Source organism: Oryctolagus cuniculus, chromosome 4 (genome assembly GCF_964237555.1).
Source record: "Oryctolagus cuniculus chromosome 4, mOryCun1.1, whole genome shotgun sequence".
Taxonomy (NCBI): domain Eukaryota; kingdom Metazoa; phylum Chordata; class Mammalia; order Lagomorpha; family Leporidae; genus Oryctolagus; species Oryctolagus cuniculus.
In genome coordinates, this window is record NC_091435.1 from 136,378,629 (window position 1) to 136,393,261 (window position 14,633).

Sequence of the window (14,633 nt, forward strand, 5' to 3'; positions counted from 1 at the left end):
ATCTGAGTTATTATCAAGATGTGGATCATTGAAATAATTCCACACTGAAGCCTACAACAACTATTGATTCATAATATCTATTCAAATGATACCGTCCTTCTAAGTTGCTGGATTCACCTTTTGTTCAGTCAATATTTGAACAACACACTTGGGACTAGTCATACCCCTATTTTTCTCACGGGAAAGTAACAGTTTTAAGGCATTCTTAAAGTCAGCTTCACACTTTCAATGAAAGTGCGCATTTCATGTGGCTGTTATATGACCCTTGTAATCATTTTCCCAGTAAACTTAAGCTGCTATTTTTTTTGTAAGGCTCACATTCAGCACCTCCTCTGAACTTAGGCCCTAGGCAGGTCAATTCTTCCCTAGTCTATTTACATTCATGACACCCAGCACTCAATACAAGGTATCTCTTGTTCAGGCATTAGTCTCTGTGGAATGACCTGGTGTCTCTGCTTCTGCTGATACATACAGGATATACTTAATGTGTTTCATACATCATCGCACTGTGTGCTTATCAGGGCATTATGAAAAAGAAGTTATGGTTAAACTGAAAACTACACTTCATAAATTTTCTAACTTATAATCCTAACCCTACTACAGTCTTCTATTATTAACAATGAGAAGCAGATAAAGGGACAGACATTGTACTTTTCATCGTGGATACTAGAGAACTTAGTAAACCATAGACCTGGGGAGGAGATCAATAGGATCTATGCTTTTTGTGGCAAAGACATGGAATTTTATATGTCTCGGGTTCATTTATATACGGACCATCACAATTACAGTTGTCAAGAGGACCCTCTCTATGCATCAGCACAAGGCCCTGGCTATTCGATGGAAAAAGCAATCCCTTCTGACCAGGAGATTTCACCACCAAAGTTTCAAGAGCTCTGCCGGAGAACTAAATGCACACAAACCTCCCTATCAGCTCTATCTCCATTCATAGGAAGTTTTTTTTTTTTGCATGGGTGGAGGTTAACTCTTAGATTTATTGCTTATTTTGCCAGTCAAAAACATTGAAAAGTAGGGATGACTTTATTTACAAAATGAGTCTATACTTAGATGCCAGAAATAAAAATGCTTGAGAGACAAACAAAATATTTGGTGGCCAATTCTGTTGCTTGTTATACTTGCCACTGTAGATAATTCTCTGGAATTCATTCATATCTTACTTTGTCAATGATAAATCTTTTAAGAAGTGGACACAGTACAGGGACAATACAATACAGGCTGTATTGATCTGAGTGACTTTTCCTGTACAGACACAGAAGTAACTTTGAACCTACGTGAATGTTCATATAAAGATAAGATAGTCAATGTAGAAAGAAAAAAGCTAATGATTTTACTGTTCCACCTATCAGAACCTAGACTCCATTTAACATTCATTCATGAACTAATTTTAAACCTTTTAAAACAAGTACTATTGATAATTCCTTATTTTTCATTATAAGAATTCTGCTTAGTTAAATATCCTGGCAATAAAATTCAAGTGTTCCTCTCTTCTTCAAATCAACTCAAGTAAGATGAATTGAATCCAAAATTAATATTTAAACTTTGCTGCAAGACACTAAATGGAAAATTGTTAAATCCGGAACAATGCATTTTTGGCTACTAGTTTGACTCTGTCAATTTTAAAATTTAAATACACTCAGCCGTATAGCTTAGGCTCAAGTAGAGAAAAGCTATGATAGGTGTGTAAAATGCATTAAGTCACTCTTCCTCGCTTCTGCTGATAATAGCCTAACCTTGGATCATAAGGAATGCACAGACGTATGTGTTAAATGACTCCTCTCTGATTTTCCAGAAGGCTTCTTGCTCACCATTCCTTTTAACATCTCAGCTGAAAAGGTTTTTGGAGCAAACATTACTATTCTATCAGATTTAAACATGATAAGAACTTTCCAAGGAAAGGACAGACACTTTTGCTCTCATAATTTGGAATCACCTTTTGTGAGTAGCATACTCTTCAAGAAGGGTTACTTTCCCTTTGTCCGATCTGAAGTAATAGACTAGTGAGTCACAGTGTAACAATCAAATAATTAAATCTAATAATTTTCTTCCTGAGGGATTAAAGGTTGACTTTATATGGTTTGCATGGCTCATGGTTTTCTTTCTTTTCTTTTTTTTTTTTAGCATAGCCATCTTAGCAAAAAGCCATCTTTGGGCATGAGGGTGTTGACTCTCTGCCACTGGGACGGGGAGTGGGGAGACAGGCCTCTGCTCATAACAGAACCACACAGCCTAGATGACAACACATTTGTTTAATAACATGGTTTACTGAATATTTTAATCCCATTGTTGAGACCTACCACTCATATAAAAAAATCAAAATGTTGCTCATTGACAATGTGCCTGGTCACCCCAGAGCTTTTATAGAGATAAAAAGTGAGATGAATATTGTGTTCATTCCTGTTAATGCAACACTCATTCTGAAACTTATTAAACAAGAAATAATTCAACTTTTAAGGTTTATTATCTAAGAAAAGAATCTTGTAAGGTTATAGCTATTGTAGATAGTGACTCCTTTGAAATACTTGGGCAAAATAAATTAAAAACCTAGAAAGGATCCACCATGATAGATAACATGAAGAGCATTCAGTTTTTTTGAGTGAAATCAAAATATCAGTGTCAACTGAGGGTGGAAGAAGTTGAATCTAATGCTTATGGATGATTTTATATGTGTTCAAGATTTCAGTGGAGGAAGTAACTGTACTTGGGTAGACATAGGAAGAAATTTAGAATTAGAAGAGGCTAAAGAGGTATCTGTATTTTCTTGATTCTGCTCTTGGTGAAGATGCTATGAACAGTTTTGCAATAACAACAAATGATTTAGAATGTTACATAAACTTAGTTGACAGAGCAATAATACAACTTGAGAGAACTCACTGCAATTTTCAAAGTTCTCCTGTAAATGAAATGCTGTCAAACAATGCTACAGATAAATTTCTCATGAAAGAAAAAGTTGATAATAGGGCAAAGTTCACAGTTCTGATATATTAAATAATTTCCACATTACCATAGCCTTCAGAAACTATCACATGGACAAATCATCAACTATCAGCATTGAGGCAAGACCCTCCACTAACAAAAAGGTTGACTTATGGAAGGCTCAGATGATCACTAACATCTTTCAGCCATAAAATAATTGAAGATATGTATGTTATTTTCCCAGAGAGGGCTGTTGCATATTTAGTACACTAAAACATATGGTAAACATAATATTTATAGGCACTGTGAGACAAAACAAATAACTCATTTTTTGGCAATGTGTCCTTTATTGTAGTGGTCTGGAACTGAACCCTTGATATCTCTGAGGGAAGCCTGTGTTGATAACCATATCCTACTATCTATGCTATATTCAAAATATTTGCTTTCTAAGTCAACCTCTACAGGCAATCTCATTAAATTTATTTCCATTCACTTTTGTGACATGTGAAAACTTTTGTGACAAGATTCCTTTTGGAATTTTGGAATATGAATGCCACCTATTTCCACAGAAATAAGAATAGTTATGTGGATTGCTAATAATATTCAGAATTGACAAATCTTTGTAAAGCAATTATTGTCTCCCTGGAGGGTATTTATTAGAGATATACATTCTTGTCAGTAATACTAATGTAAATTCAGAAAGTACACTTAACAAATCAGAGTAAATGACATTTGCAGTGGTAATATATTTTACTTATAGGATTTTTGATAGAATTATGATCCAAAATAAGAAAATAGAATTACAGATTAAATATTAATATAGTTAATTTAAATGTGTATTTTTGAATAAAAAATAAAATTTATAAGTATGAGGAAAAGGAACATGAGGCATAGTAGGCAAATTATTAAATGGAAGATAGTAGACACAAAGTTGCTGAATTGATGTGACTTATATTTTAAGTTGCTACCAAAATGCTTTATGAAAAATATTTTATATTGTTAGAAAAAAGGCTTCAAGGATTTAAGAAGTAGTATGACTTCATTGTGACATTCAAGTTAGCACATATTTGAAAATGGATAAAAGAAAATGGAATGGATTCAGCACCATCACAAAAAGGCATTTAAAGCCATTTGATTCTCTTCAAATAGTTGACATTTGAGCTACTTTACTGTAGAACTTTTGAATTAATAATCAAAATATTGTATTCATACTTGTAGATTAGTTAGTATAACCTATATTTGCTGAAATCACAAACAGCATAAACATCCAGTACTTCATAACAAAATAAAGGATCAATAGTTCATTCATTCCACATTCTAACACTGATTGGGTTGTTTCTCTGCTATCCTTGGCTTCACTATAAACCTAGGCTGAGAGAGTACACATCATCTTTACTTTCGATGACTGCAAGAAGGGAAAAACAGAGGAAAATACAGACTCCTCAAACCAGCAATGAATCCACTTGTCAGAGGTCCATTCAACAATAGTATTGAGAGATGTAGTGTTGCACACGTCACCAGAGTAAAAAGCAAATATTTGGTGATGTTCAGTGATGTCTGCTAAAGGGAGTTTTAGAAAATGTGACAGGCATAATGATTTGGCAACAAGGAAAATTTGAATATTTGCTACTTTTCTGGTCTACTTTGCTTATTTTACACCCGACAGAGGTACGGGTTTCTCTGAAAATAACCTATTTATTTGAGGCTTCCTGATATCGATGAGAATTTGCCTTGAAAAGGGATCAGTTCAATTAATAGAGCTATATTCAGTCATTTAAAATTTCTCTGTCTTATTTAAGAAACAAGGAGACAGAAAGTTTCCAATAGGCCGGTTCATTCCCCTGATGTATGCAATGGCATGGGGAGGGAGGGTGGGTGAAGTGGGGAAGCAGAAAATTAATCCAGGTCTCTCATATGGGTGGCAGGGATCCAACCACCAGAGCCATCACCTGCTGCAACTGAGGGCCTTCGTTACTAGAAAGCTGGCATTAGCATGCAACCCAGACACTGTTGATTTGGGATGCTGGCAATTTACCCAGCCTCCAAAGTCTCCTCTATTTCAGTTAAACGATTATTTTAGTTCATTGAATATTAAGAACACAAGTGAAGATAACATGCTCACATTCTGAATTAGTTTCTTTTTATATAGCTAAGTTTTGGGGGAAAAGGAAATTATATGAACATATAAATAATATATAGGAATGAATGAGAAATAAAATTCCCTCATTTTATTAGCAATTGAAGATGCTAATCAAAATGAATAATTTCATCATTGCATTGATTTTTTTTACTAATGAATTCTATATGTATTTTGGCTTTACTAGAGAAATCTTCCTCCATAATTTTCAATCGTAAAAGCCCTTACTCTATTAAATATCTCATAATTTCAACAACATATCTCTTCTTCTAAAAATTTCTGATAAATGTTTATCTGAATTAGATCATTTACTGAATTCAATGTTGCCTAGAATAATTTTATTTTTAAAAAGATTTATTTTATGTATTTGAAAGACAGAATTATAAGGGGGAGGGAGGGAGAGAGAGAGAGAGGAGAAAGGAAGAGTTTTTCTATCTGCTGGTTCACTCCCCAAATGGCTGCAACAGCTGGGCATGGGTCAGGCCGAAGACAGGAGCCAGGAGGTTCTGCTGGGTCTCCCACATGGGTGCAGGAGCCCAAGCACTTCAGCCATCCTCTGCTACTTTTCCAGGCACACTAGAAGAGAGCTGGAGCAGAAGTGGAACAGCTATGACTGGAACCAGAGCCCAAAAGAGGTGCTGGCCTCACAGGCAGTGGCTTAACCTGCTGCAGCACAGCGCAGGCTGTTTTTCCTTTATAGGTGCCTTATAAATCTTCATTCTCTTATTATCATTGTGATTATGTAATCACTAATTCACCTTTCTATTACAATAGTTTCTTCATTATATGTATTTCAGAAACCATGATGTTATCTTTAGCATTACAAAGCCCTCAGAAATACACATATAGGGAAAAAAATGAGCCATTTAAATTGCACCAATCCTTCAGGGCAGATTCTGTCCTCCAGTGTTTTTTTTTTTTTTTTTCTTTTAAAGATTTATTTCATTTATTTGAAAGGCAGAGTTACAGAAAGAGGTAAAGACAGAGAAAGAGGTCTTACATCCACTGGTTCACTCTCCAGAAGGCTGCAACAGCCAGAGCTGTGCGGATCCGAAGCCAGGAGCCAGGAGTTTCTTCTGGGCCTCCCACGTGGGGCCCAAGCACTTGGGCCATCTTCTACTGCTATCCCAGGCCATAGCAGAAAGTTGGATTGGAAGAGGAGCAGCCGGGACTAGAACCAGTGCCCAAATGGGATGCCAGCACTCAGGCCAGGGCGTTAACCTGCTGTGCCACAGGGCTGGCCCCTGTCCTCCAGTTTTAATTCTGTACTAGAATTAAGTTAACAAAAATGAGGAATATACTTTAAATAAACACAGAAACCACAGCGCATGCCTGATACTTAGGCTGCGACTATATAAAAGGAAGATTACATTAGAATATAATGAAAATGCAGCTGTTCTGTATTTTTTTCTCTTTTTCCCCTAGTGATTTTTTCTAATGGAATGCTCAACTTGTAATGGAAGTGCTATTTTCAGTATCTTGCTATTTGTTTCCCCTAGAAGAAAATTTAAAAGGTATAATCAAGACTATAGAGGGGTTAGACTAGAAAGAGAAAAATATGATGAGAGAGAAGATTGAAAAGACGATGCCGTTTTTCGAATGCTATGATTTCCTTTTAAGCAATATTGAGAAAAAACTGAAAGCAGAAGTTTGGAAGAAGGCTTGTGTTGGCATCATTCCAGATACTCACAAACAGTAGTGAGTTCCGACTAAGAGAAATTATGCTTCCTTGTTTCCTGAAGGAAGGGAAAATTCTGTACCTTTTTAGGTGTAGTTGAAAATAACAATTAATTGCAAAGGAGTTTATTTGAAACTGAGTAAAATTGAATTATGTGCATATTTTCTCTGCACTTAAAAATAACCCATTAATATGTATATTGTACAAAGATATGGAAGACAGCAACACAAATTCATCCTATTATGTTTATTATTCTTATATTTGAGAGTAGTTCAAATCACTTGTGAGCAAATTTGGCAAATACGGTCACACACAAGTCAGGTTAGTTTATTGTAGTTTATCTTAATTTATATTTCAGCCAAAATATAAACAATTCATCATACCAACACTTTTGTCTGAAATAGTTTTGATTGCAATGACAAACTGAATGTTTTTGATCACAAATGTATTTTTGAAAAAACTTAAATATCAGATTATTTTGAGCAGAAAAGATTAAATAATACTTTATGGTGGTTATTAAACTAATTCCTGGAGCAAGGACAGCCTATTCAATAAATGGTGCTGGGAAAATTGGATTTCCACGTGCAGAATCATGAAGCAAGACCCCTACCTTACACCTTACACAAAAATCCACTCAACATGGATTAAAGACCTAAATCTACGACCTGACACCATCAAGTTACTAGAGAACATTGGAGAAACCCTTCAAGATATTGGCACAGGCAAAGAGTTTCTGGAAAAGACCCGGGAGGCACAGGCAGTCAAAGCCAAAATTAACTATTGGGATTGCATCAAATTGAGAAGTTTCTGTACTGCAAAAGAAACAGTCAGGAGAGTGAAGAGACAACCGACAGAATGGGAAAAATATTTGCAAACTATGCAACAGATAAAGGGTTAATAACCAGAATCTACAAAGAGATCAAGAAACTCCACAAAAACAAAACCAACAACCCAATTAAGAGATGGGCCAAAGACCTCAATAGACATTTTTCAAAAGAGGAAATCCAAATGGCCAACAGGCACATGAAAAAATGTTCAAGGTCATTAGCAATCAGGGAAATGCAAATCAAAACCACAATGAGGTTTCACCTCACCCCGGTTAGAATGGCTCACATTCAGAAATCTACCAACAACAGATGCTGGCGAGGATGTGGGGAAAAAGGGACACTAACCCACTGTTGGTGGGAATGCAAACTGGTCAAGCCACTATGGAAGTCAGTCTGGAGATCCCTCAGAAACCTGAAGATAACCCTACCGTTCGACCCAGCCATCCCACTCCTTGGAATTTACCCAAAGGAATTTAAATTGGCAAACAAAAAAGCGGTCTGCAGCCTAATGTTTATTGCAGCTCAATTCACAATAGCTAAGACCTGGAACCAACCTAAATGCCCATCAAAGGTAGACTGGATAAAGAAATTATGGGATATGTACTCTTTAGAATACTATACCACAGTAAGAAACAACGAAATCCAGTCATTTGCAACAAAATGGAGGAATCTGGAACACATCATGCTGAGTGAAATAAGCCAGTCCCAAAGGGACAAATACCATATGTTCTCCCTGATCGGTGACAACTGACTGAACACCAAAAAGGAAACCTGTTGAAGTGGAATGGACACTATGAGAAACGGTGACTTGATCAGCATAGCCCTGACTGTTAATGAACAACTTAATACATTATCCCTCTTAGTAGTTTTTTTTGTCTGTTCTACTTAATATGACTGGTTTAATTCTGTAATTAATACACAGTTATTCTTAAGTGTTGAAATTTAACTGAAATGTGATCCCTGTTAAACATAAGAGTAGGAATAAGAGAGGGAAGAGATACATAATTTGGGACATGCTCAAGCTGACTTGCCCCAAATGGTAGAGTTAGAAACATACCAGGGGACTCCAATTTAATCCCATCAAGGTGGCATGTACCAATGCCATCTCACTAGTCCAAGTGATCAATTTCAGTTCACAATTGATCATAATGAAAGGACTAAGAGTCAAAGGGAGCACATAAGCAAGTCTAGTACCTGCTAACACTAACCGATAGAATAAATAAAGGGGAGAGTGATCCAACATGGGAAGCGAGATACTCAGCAGACTCATAGAATGGCAGATGTCCTAAATAGCACTCTGGCCTCAGAATCAGCCCTAAAGGCATTTGGATCTGGCTGAAAAGCCCATGAGAGTATTTCAGGCATGGAAAGCCAAGACACTCTGGCAAAAGATCTCTGTGAGTGAGATCTCAGTGGAAAGAACAGGTCTTCAAAGAAGGAGGTACCTTTCTCTGAAGGGAGGAGAGAACCTCCACTTTGACTATGACCTTGTCTAAACAAGATAAGAGTCGGAGAACTCAGAGGGCTTCCATAGCCTTGGAAACTCATGACTGGAGCATAGGGAGATTACTGATGCCATAGATAGGAGTGTCAATTGGTAAAGTCAACAACAGGAGTCACTGTGCACTTACTCCTCATGTAGGATCTCTGTCCTTAATGTGCTGTGCATTGAGATTTAATGCTATAACGAGTACTCAAACAATATATTTCACTTTGTGTTTCTATGGGGGTGCAAACTGTTGAAATCTTTACTTAATGTATACTAAACTGATCCTCTGTAAAAAAAAAAAAAAAAAAAAAAAAAAAAAAAAAGAAAAGAAACTATCAACTCCCAACTTGACTCTCACTGGGATTAAACATGACAATAGGTCTGATCTGATTTCATCATCATTAAAAAAAAATCATCTATTATTTTTCACTTTATGTTTCTGTGTGGGAGCAAACTGTTGAAATCCTTACTTAATGTATACTAAGCTGATCTTCTGTATATTAAGATAATCGAAAATGAATCTTGATGTGAATGGAAGGGGAGAGGGAGTGGGAAAGGGGAGGGTTGTGGGTGGGAGGGACGTTATGGGGGGGAAGCCATAGTAATCCATTATTCGTACTTTGGAAACGTATATTCATTAAATAAAAGTTAAAAAAAAATGGTAAAAAAAAAAAGAAATATTTGCTGTGGATGCCAAAATTCACTTACAATCTTGGTTTTATTTTTCATTTTATAATTCCAAGTTATTTCCATCACCTTAATTTACAGATTGCCATATAAATAAATTAAATTATATTTTAGATGGACTTGTTACTAATTTTTACAGTGGTCATCATTCAGTACTTTTTAACTAAAACCTTTACTGTCTCAATTAATACTTCAGTGATTTTTACTTATGCAAGTGACTTACAGTAACAATATATTTATTTGTAGGAAGACATAAAATAGAATTAAAATATTCTGATTTACTTCTATATCATTGCTGGACAAATTTCATTATACCAATAAAAAGACATTCGAAAAAGTACTATTTCTACTCAAAAGAAGAAAATTATTTATATTTGTTACTGAAAAATTAGGAAGAAAAACAAAATTAATGACTGCCTTAATATTAGTCATCTTATCCTAGGTATATATTATATGAAACTTGAGATGCAAAATATTAGTATAATATTTTCTTAATTTTGAGAAAAAAAACACAGAAATTTCTAAAATATATGGTTTTTCCCATCTACTTCTTTCTTTTTAAGCTCTATGTCTTATAGTTTATTTCTTTTTAAAAGTTTCACTGTGATATAATTCACTTACCACTTATCACACAATTCATCCATTAATTGTTACCACACAATTCATCCATTCAAGATCTAGAAGTCAATGTTTTTGCCATATATCCAAAGTTGTACAGCCATTACCATAATACAATTTCAAAACAATATATTCCTCTACAAAAGAACACTATACCCATCAATGATCACTTCAAATAGCTACCTCCCCAATATCCTAAGCAACTATTCGTGGACTGTCACTGTAATTGTGTTTCTTCTGAGTATCTCATATATGTGGAATGATGCAATATGGGGGATCTTTTGTAACTGGCTTCTAATTAGTACGATTTTTCCAAATATCATCCATGTTATAATATGTATCACTACCCATACTTATGTTTATTATTGAGTAACACTCCATTAAAAACAGAGAGACTAATGTTTAAACTAGTGGTTGATATCAGTTAAGGTGCCTGCGTCCCAAATAGAGATACCTGGATTTGATACCTGGCTTTAACTCCTGACCCCAGCCTCCTGTTAATATTATGTTGATGGCAGCCGGCACCACGGCTCCCTAGGCTAATCCTCCACCTTGCAGCGCAGGCACACGGGGTTCTAGTCCCAGTCGGGGCACTGGATTCTGTCCTGGTTGCCCCTCTTCCAGGCCAGCTCTCTGCTGTGGCCAGGGAGTGCAGTGGAGGATGGCCCAAGTGCTTGGGCCCTGCACCCCATGGGAGACCAGGAGGAGCACCTGGCTCCTGCCTTCGGATCAGCGCGGTGCGCTGGCCGCAGTGCACCAGCCGTGGTGGCCATTGGAGGGTGAACCAACGGCAAAAGGAAGACCTTTCTCTCTGTCTCTCTCTCTCACTGTCCACTCTGCCTGTCAAAAAATAAAAAAATAAAAAATAAAAAATATCATGTTGATGGCTTGGTGAGTTCTGACCATTCATGTAGAAGAATTGGATCGAGTTCCTGGTTTATGACTTTGGCCCTGGCCCAACCCTGATCCTGTAGCCAATTGAAGAGTGAACCAGTGTCTAAGCAATTCTCTTCCTCTCTCCCCCTCTTCCTCCCTCCCTCTTCTCCCACAAATTTTTAAGATTTAAGATACAATGTAAAAGGATAGACCATGTTAAATATTCAACTCATTCATTAACAGGTTGATATTTGAAGCTTTAAAACATTTTTGGCTTTTATGAAGAATACGGTTATGAACATTTGTGTATAACTTTTTTCATAGATGTGTATTTTCATTTATTTTGTTACATAACCATTGGAAGGAGCTATGATTCATAAGCTCATTACTAACATTTTCAAGAATTACAAAACAGGTTTTCCCAAGTGGTTGTACCATTTTCGATGGGGAATAGCATAATGGCTATCTTTTTTTTTACCAGCACTTTGCCATTTTATATTTTATTATATATATTATATATTATTATATTTTATATTTTATTACTGTTATGGTAACATACAGTGATGTCTCACTGTGGTTTTGATTTCTATTTCTTTAATGATTAGTAATATTGGACACTATGTTTACAGACTTACTGGTCATTTATATACCTTCTGTGGTGAAATACGCATTCAATCTTTTACTCATTTTTTACCTAGATTTTCTTTTCATTATTGAATTATAAGAACTCATACATCTGGATTAAGGTCTCATGAGAAACATAATTCACAAATATTTATATTTTATCCCATTGCATTTTTTTTTCACTTACTTGATGGTATTCTTCTGGAACAAAATATTTTAATTTATAAAAGTTTCTTTTGTTCATGTTTTTATGTTTTAATTGACATAAACTTTGTATTTTTTTAAAGATTTATTTATTTGCTTGAAAGTCAGTTACAGAGAGAGAGAGAGAGAGAGAGAGGTCTTCCATCCGCTGTTTCACTCCCCAAATGACCACAACAACCAGAGCTGAGCCGATCTGAAACCAGGAGACAGGAGCTTCTTCCAGGTCTCCCATGAGGGTGCAGGGGCCCAAATCCTTGGGCCATCTTCTACTGCTATCTCAGGCCATAGCAGAGAGCTGGATCAGAAGAGGAGTAGCTGGGACTAGAACCGATGTCCATATGGGATGCCAGCGCTTCAGGCAAGGGTGTTAACCTGCTGCACCACAACGCCAGCCCCAAACTTTGTATATTTTTAAGGAATGCCTTGTGATGTTTGGATATATGTGTACATCACACATTGTGTAATGTTCACATCCGGAAAAGCTTATTTATCCCTTGGAACTTTGTGGAGAAAACACTTAAAATCTCTGCTTCTAGTGTTCTTTAAAATGAACAGTACATTATTATTATCTATAGTCACTGTACTGTGCATCAACAGCAGAACCAATTTCTGCTAACTAAAATTCTATCCATCAACCAACCTTTCCCCCAATCTGTCTCTATCCCCTCATCTCCTCAATCTCTGGTCACAATATTCTACTCTCAACTTCCACGAGATCAACATTTTTTTCTTTAGATTCCACTTATGAGTGCAGTAGTTGTGTTTCTGTGCCTGGCTTATTTTGATTAACACAGTAACTTCCAGTTCCATCGAAGTTGTTCTTAGTGATAGGATTTCATAATATTATAGCTGAACAGTACTGAATGGTATATATATGCCACATTTTCTTTATTCATCCATCCAAAAATGGACAGCTAAGTTGATCCATAGCTTGGCTGTTGTCAATGGTGCTACAATAAACAAGGAAGTGCAAATATTTATTTGACATGATGATTTCTTCTGTTGGATATACACCCAGAAATGGAGTTGCTAGATTAGATGGTAATTCTATGTTTAGATTTTTGATGAACTTCAATAGTGTGTTTCACAATAGCTATAATAATTTGCATCCTCACCAAAAGTACATAAGAACTCCCTTTTCTCTGCATCCTCACTAGAACTTATTTTTTTTTTTTTTATAAGAGCATTTCCCTTTGGAGTGAGGTGATATCACATTTTTATTCTGATTTGGACTTCCTTGAAAATAGTGATATTGTGTTTTTACTGTATCTATGACTATACACATGACTTCTTTTGAGAAATGTCCATTTTAGGTCTTCTGTACACTTTATGCCGAATTGCTTGTTTACTTGTCATTGAGCATTTTGACTTCCTTACGTATTCTGGATATTGACTCTTTGTCAGACATATAGTTGACAAATGTTTTCTCCCTTTCTGTAAGTCTGTCTTCATTTGTTGATTCCTTTTCTGTGTAGACTTCTTTGATTTAATAAAATCCCATGTGCCTATTTTTTCTTTTGTTTCCTGTGAGATGCATCTACCCTGTTTTCTTCTTGTGGTTTCAGTTTCAGGTTTTACATTATATAGTTAATGAATTTTGAGTAGATTATTGTATACATTTGAAGTCGGGGTCTAATTTTATCCTTATACATATGAATATTCAATTTTCCTAGAATCATTTATTGAATAGATTCGATTTTCCCTAGTGCACATGGCAGTACCTTTGTTGAAGATCAATGGGATATACGTGTTTGACTTTAATTTTAGGCTTTCTATTCCATTTCATTACTCTATATGTCTAATTTTTTTGCCAATACCAAGCTATTTTGACTGTTATAGCTTTGCAGCATATTCTGAAGTTCACTATTAAAAAGGATAAAATATTTTCATTTTATATAGATCAATGAATTTATAAATTTTAATTTCAAAATATGTAATATGTATTTTGAATACATATTGTTGAGAATTGTTGAGAATCATGATGTACAATGTGGTAACAACATATGGTTGCATTGTGCAATTATCAGCATAATCAAATGAATTAACACATACATTATTACCTATATTGTTCAATAGATCCCCAAATCTTACATGCTTTGGCCAATATCTATTTCCTCTACTCCTTAATCCTTGGTAACCACCATCATATTCTCTACTTTTGTGAGTTTAATATTTTTACATTCTACAGCATTCAGTATTTGTCTTTTTTTTTTTTTTTTTTTTTTTGACAGGCAGAGTGGACAGTGAGAGAGAGAGACAGAGAGAAAGGTCTTCCTTTGCCGTTGGTTCACCCTCCAATGGCCGCCGCGGCCAGCGCGCTGTGGCCGGCGCACCGCGCTGATCAGATGGCAGGAGCCAGGAGCCAGGTGCTTTTCCTGGTCTCCCATGGGGTGCAGGGCCCAAGCACTTGGGCCATCCTCCACTGCACTCCCTGGCCACAGCAGAGAGCTGGCCTGGAAGAGGGGCAACCGGGACAGAATCCGGCGCCCCGACCGGGACTAGAACCCGGTGTGCCGGCGCCGCTAGGCGGAGGATTAGCCTAGTGAGCCGCGGCGCCGGCCC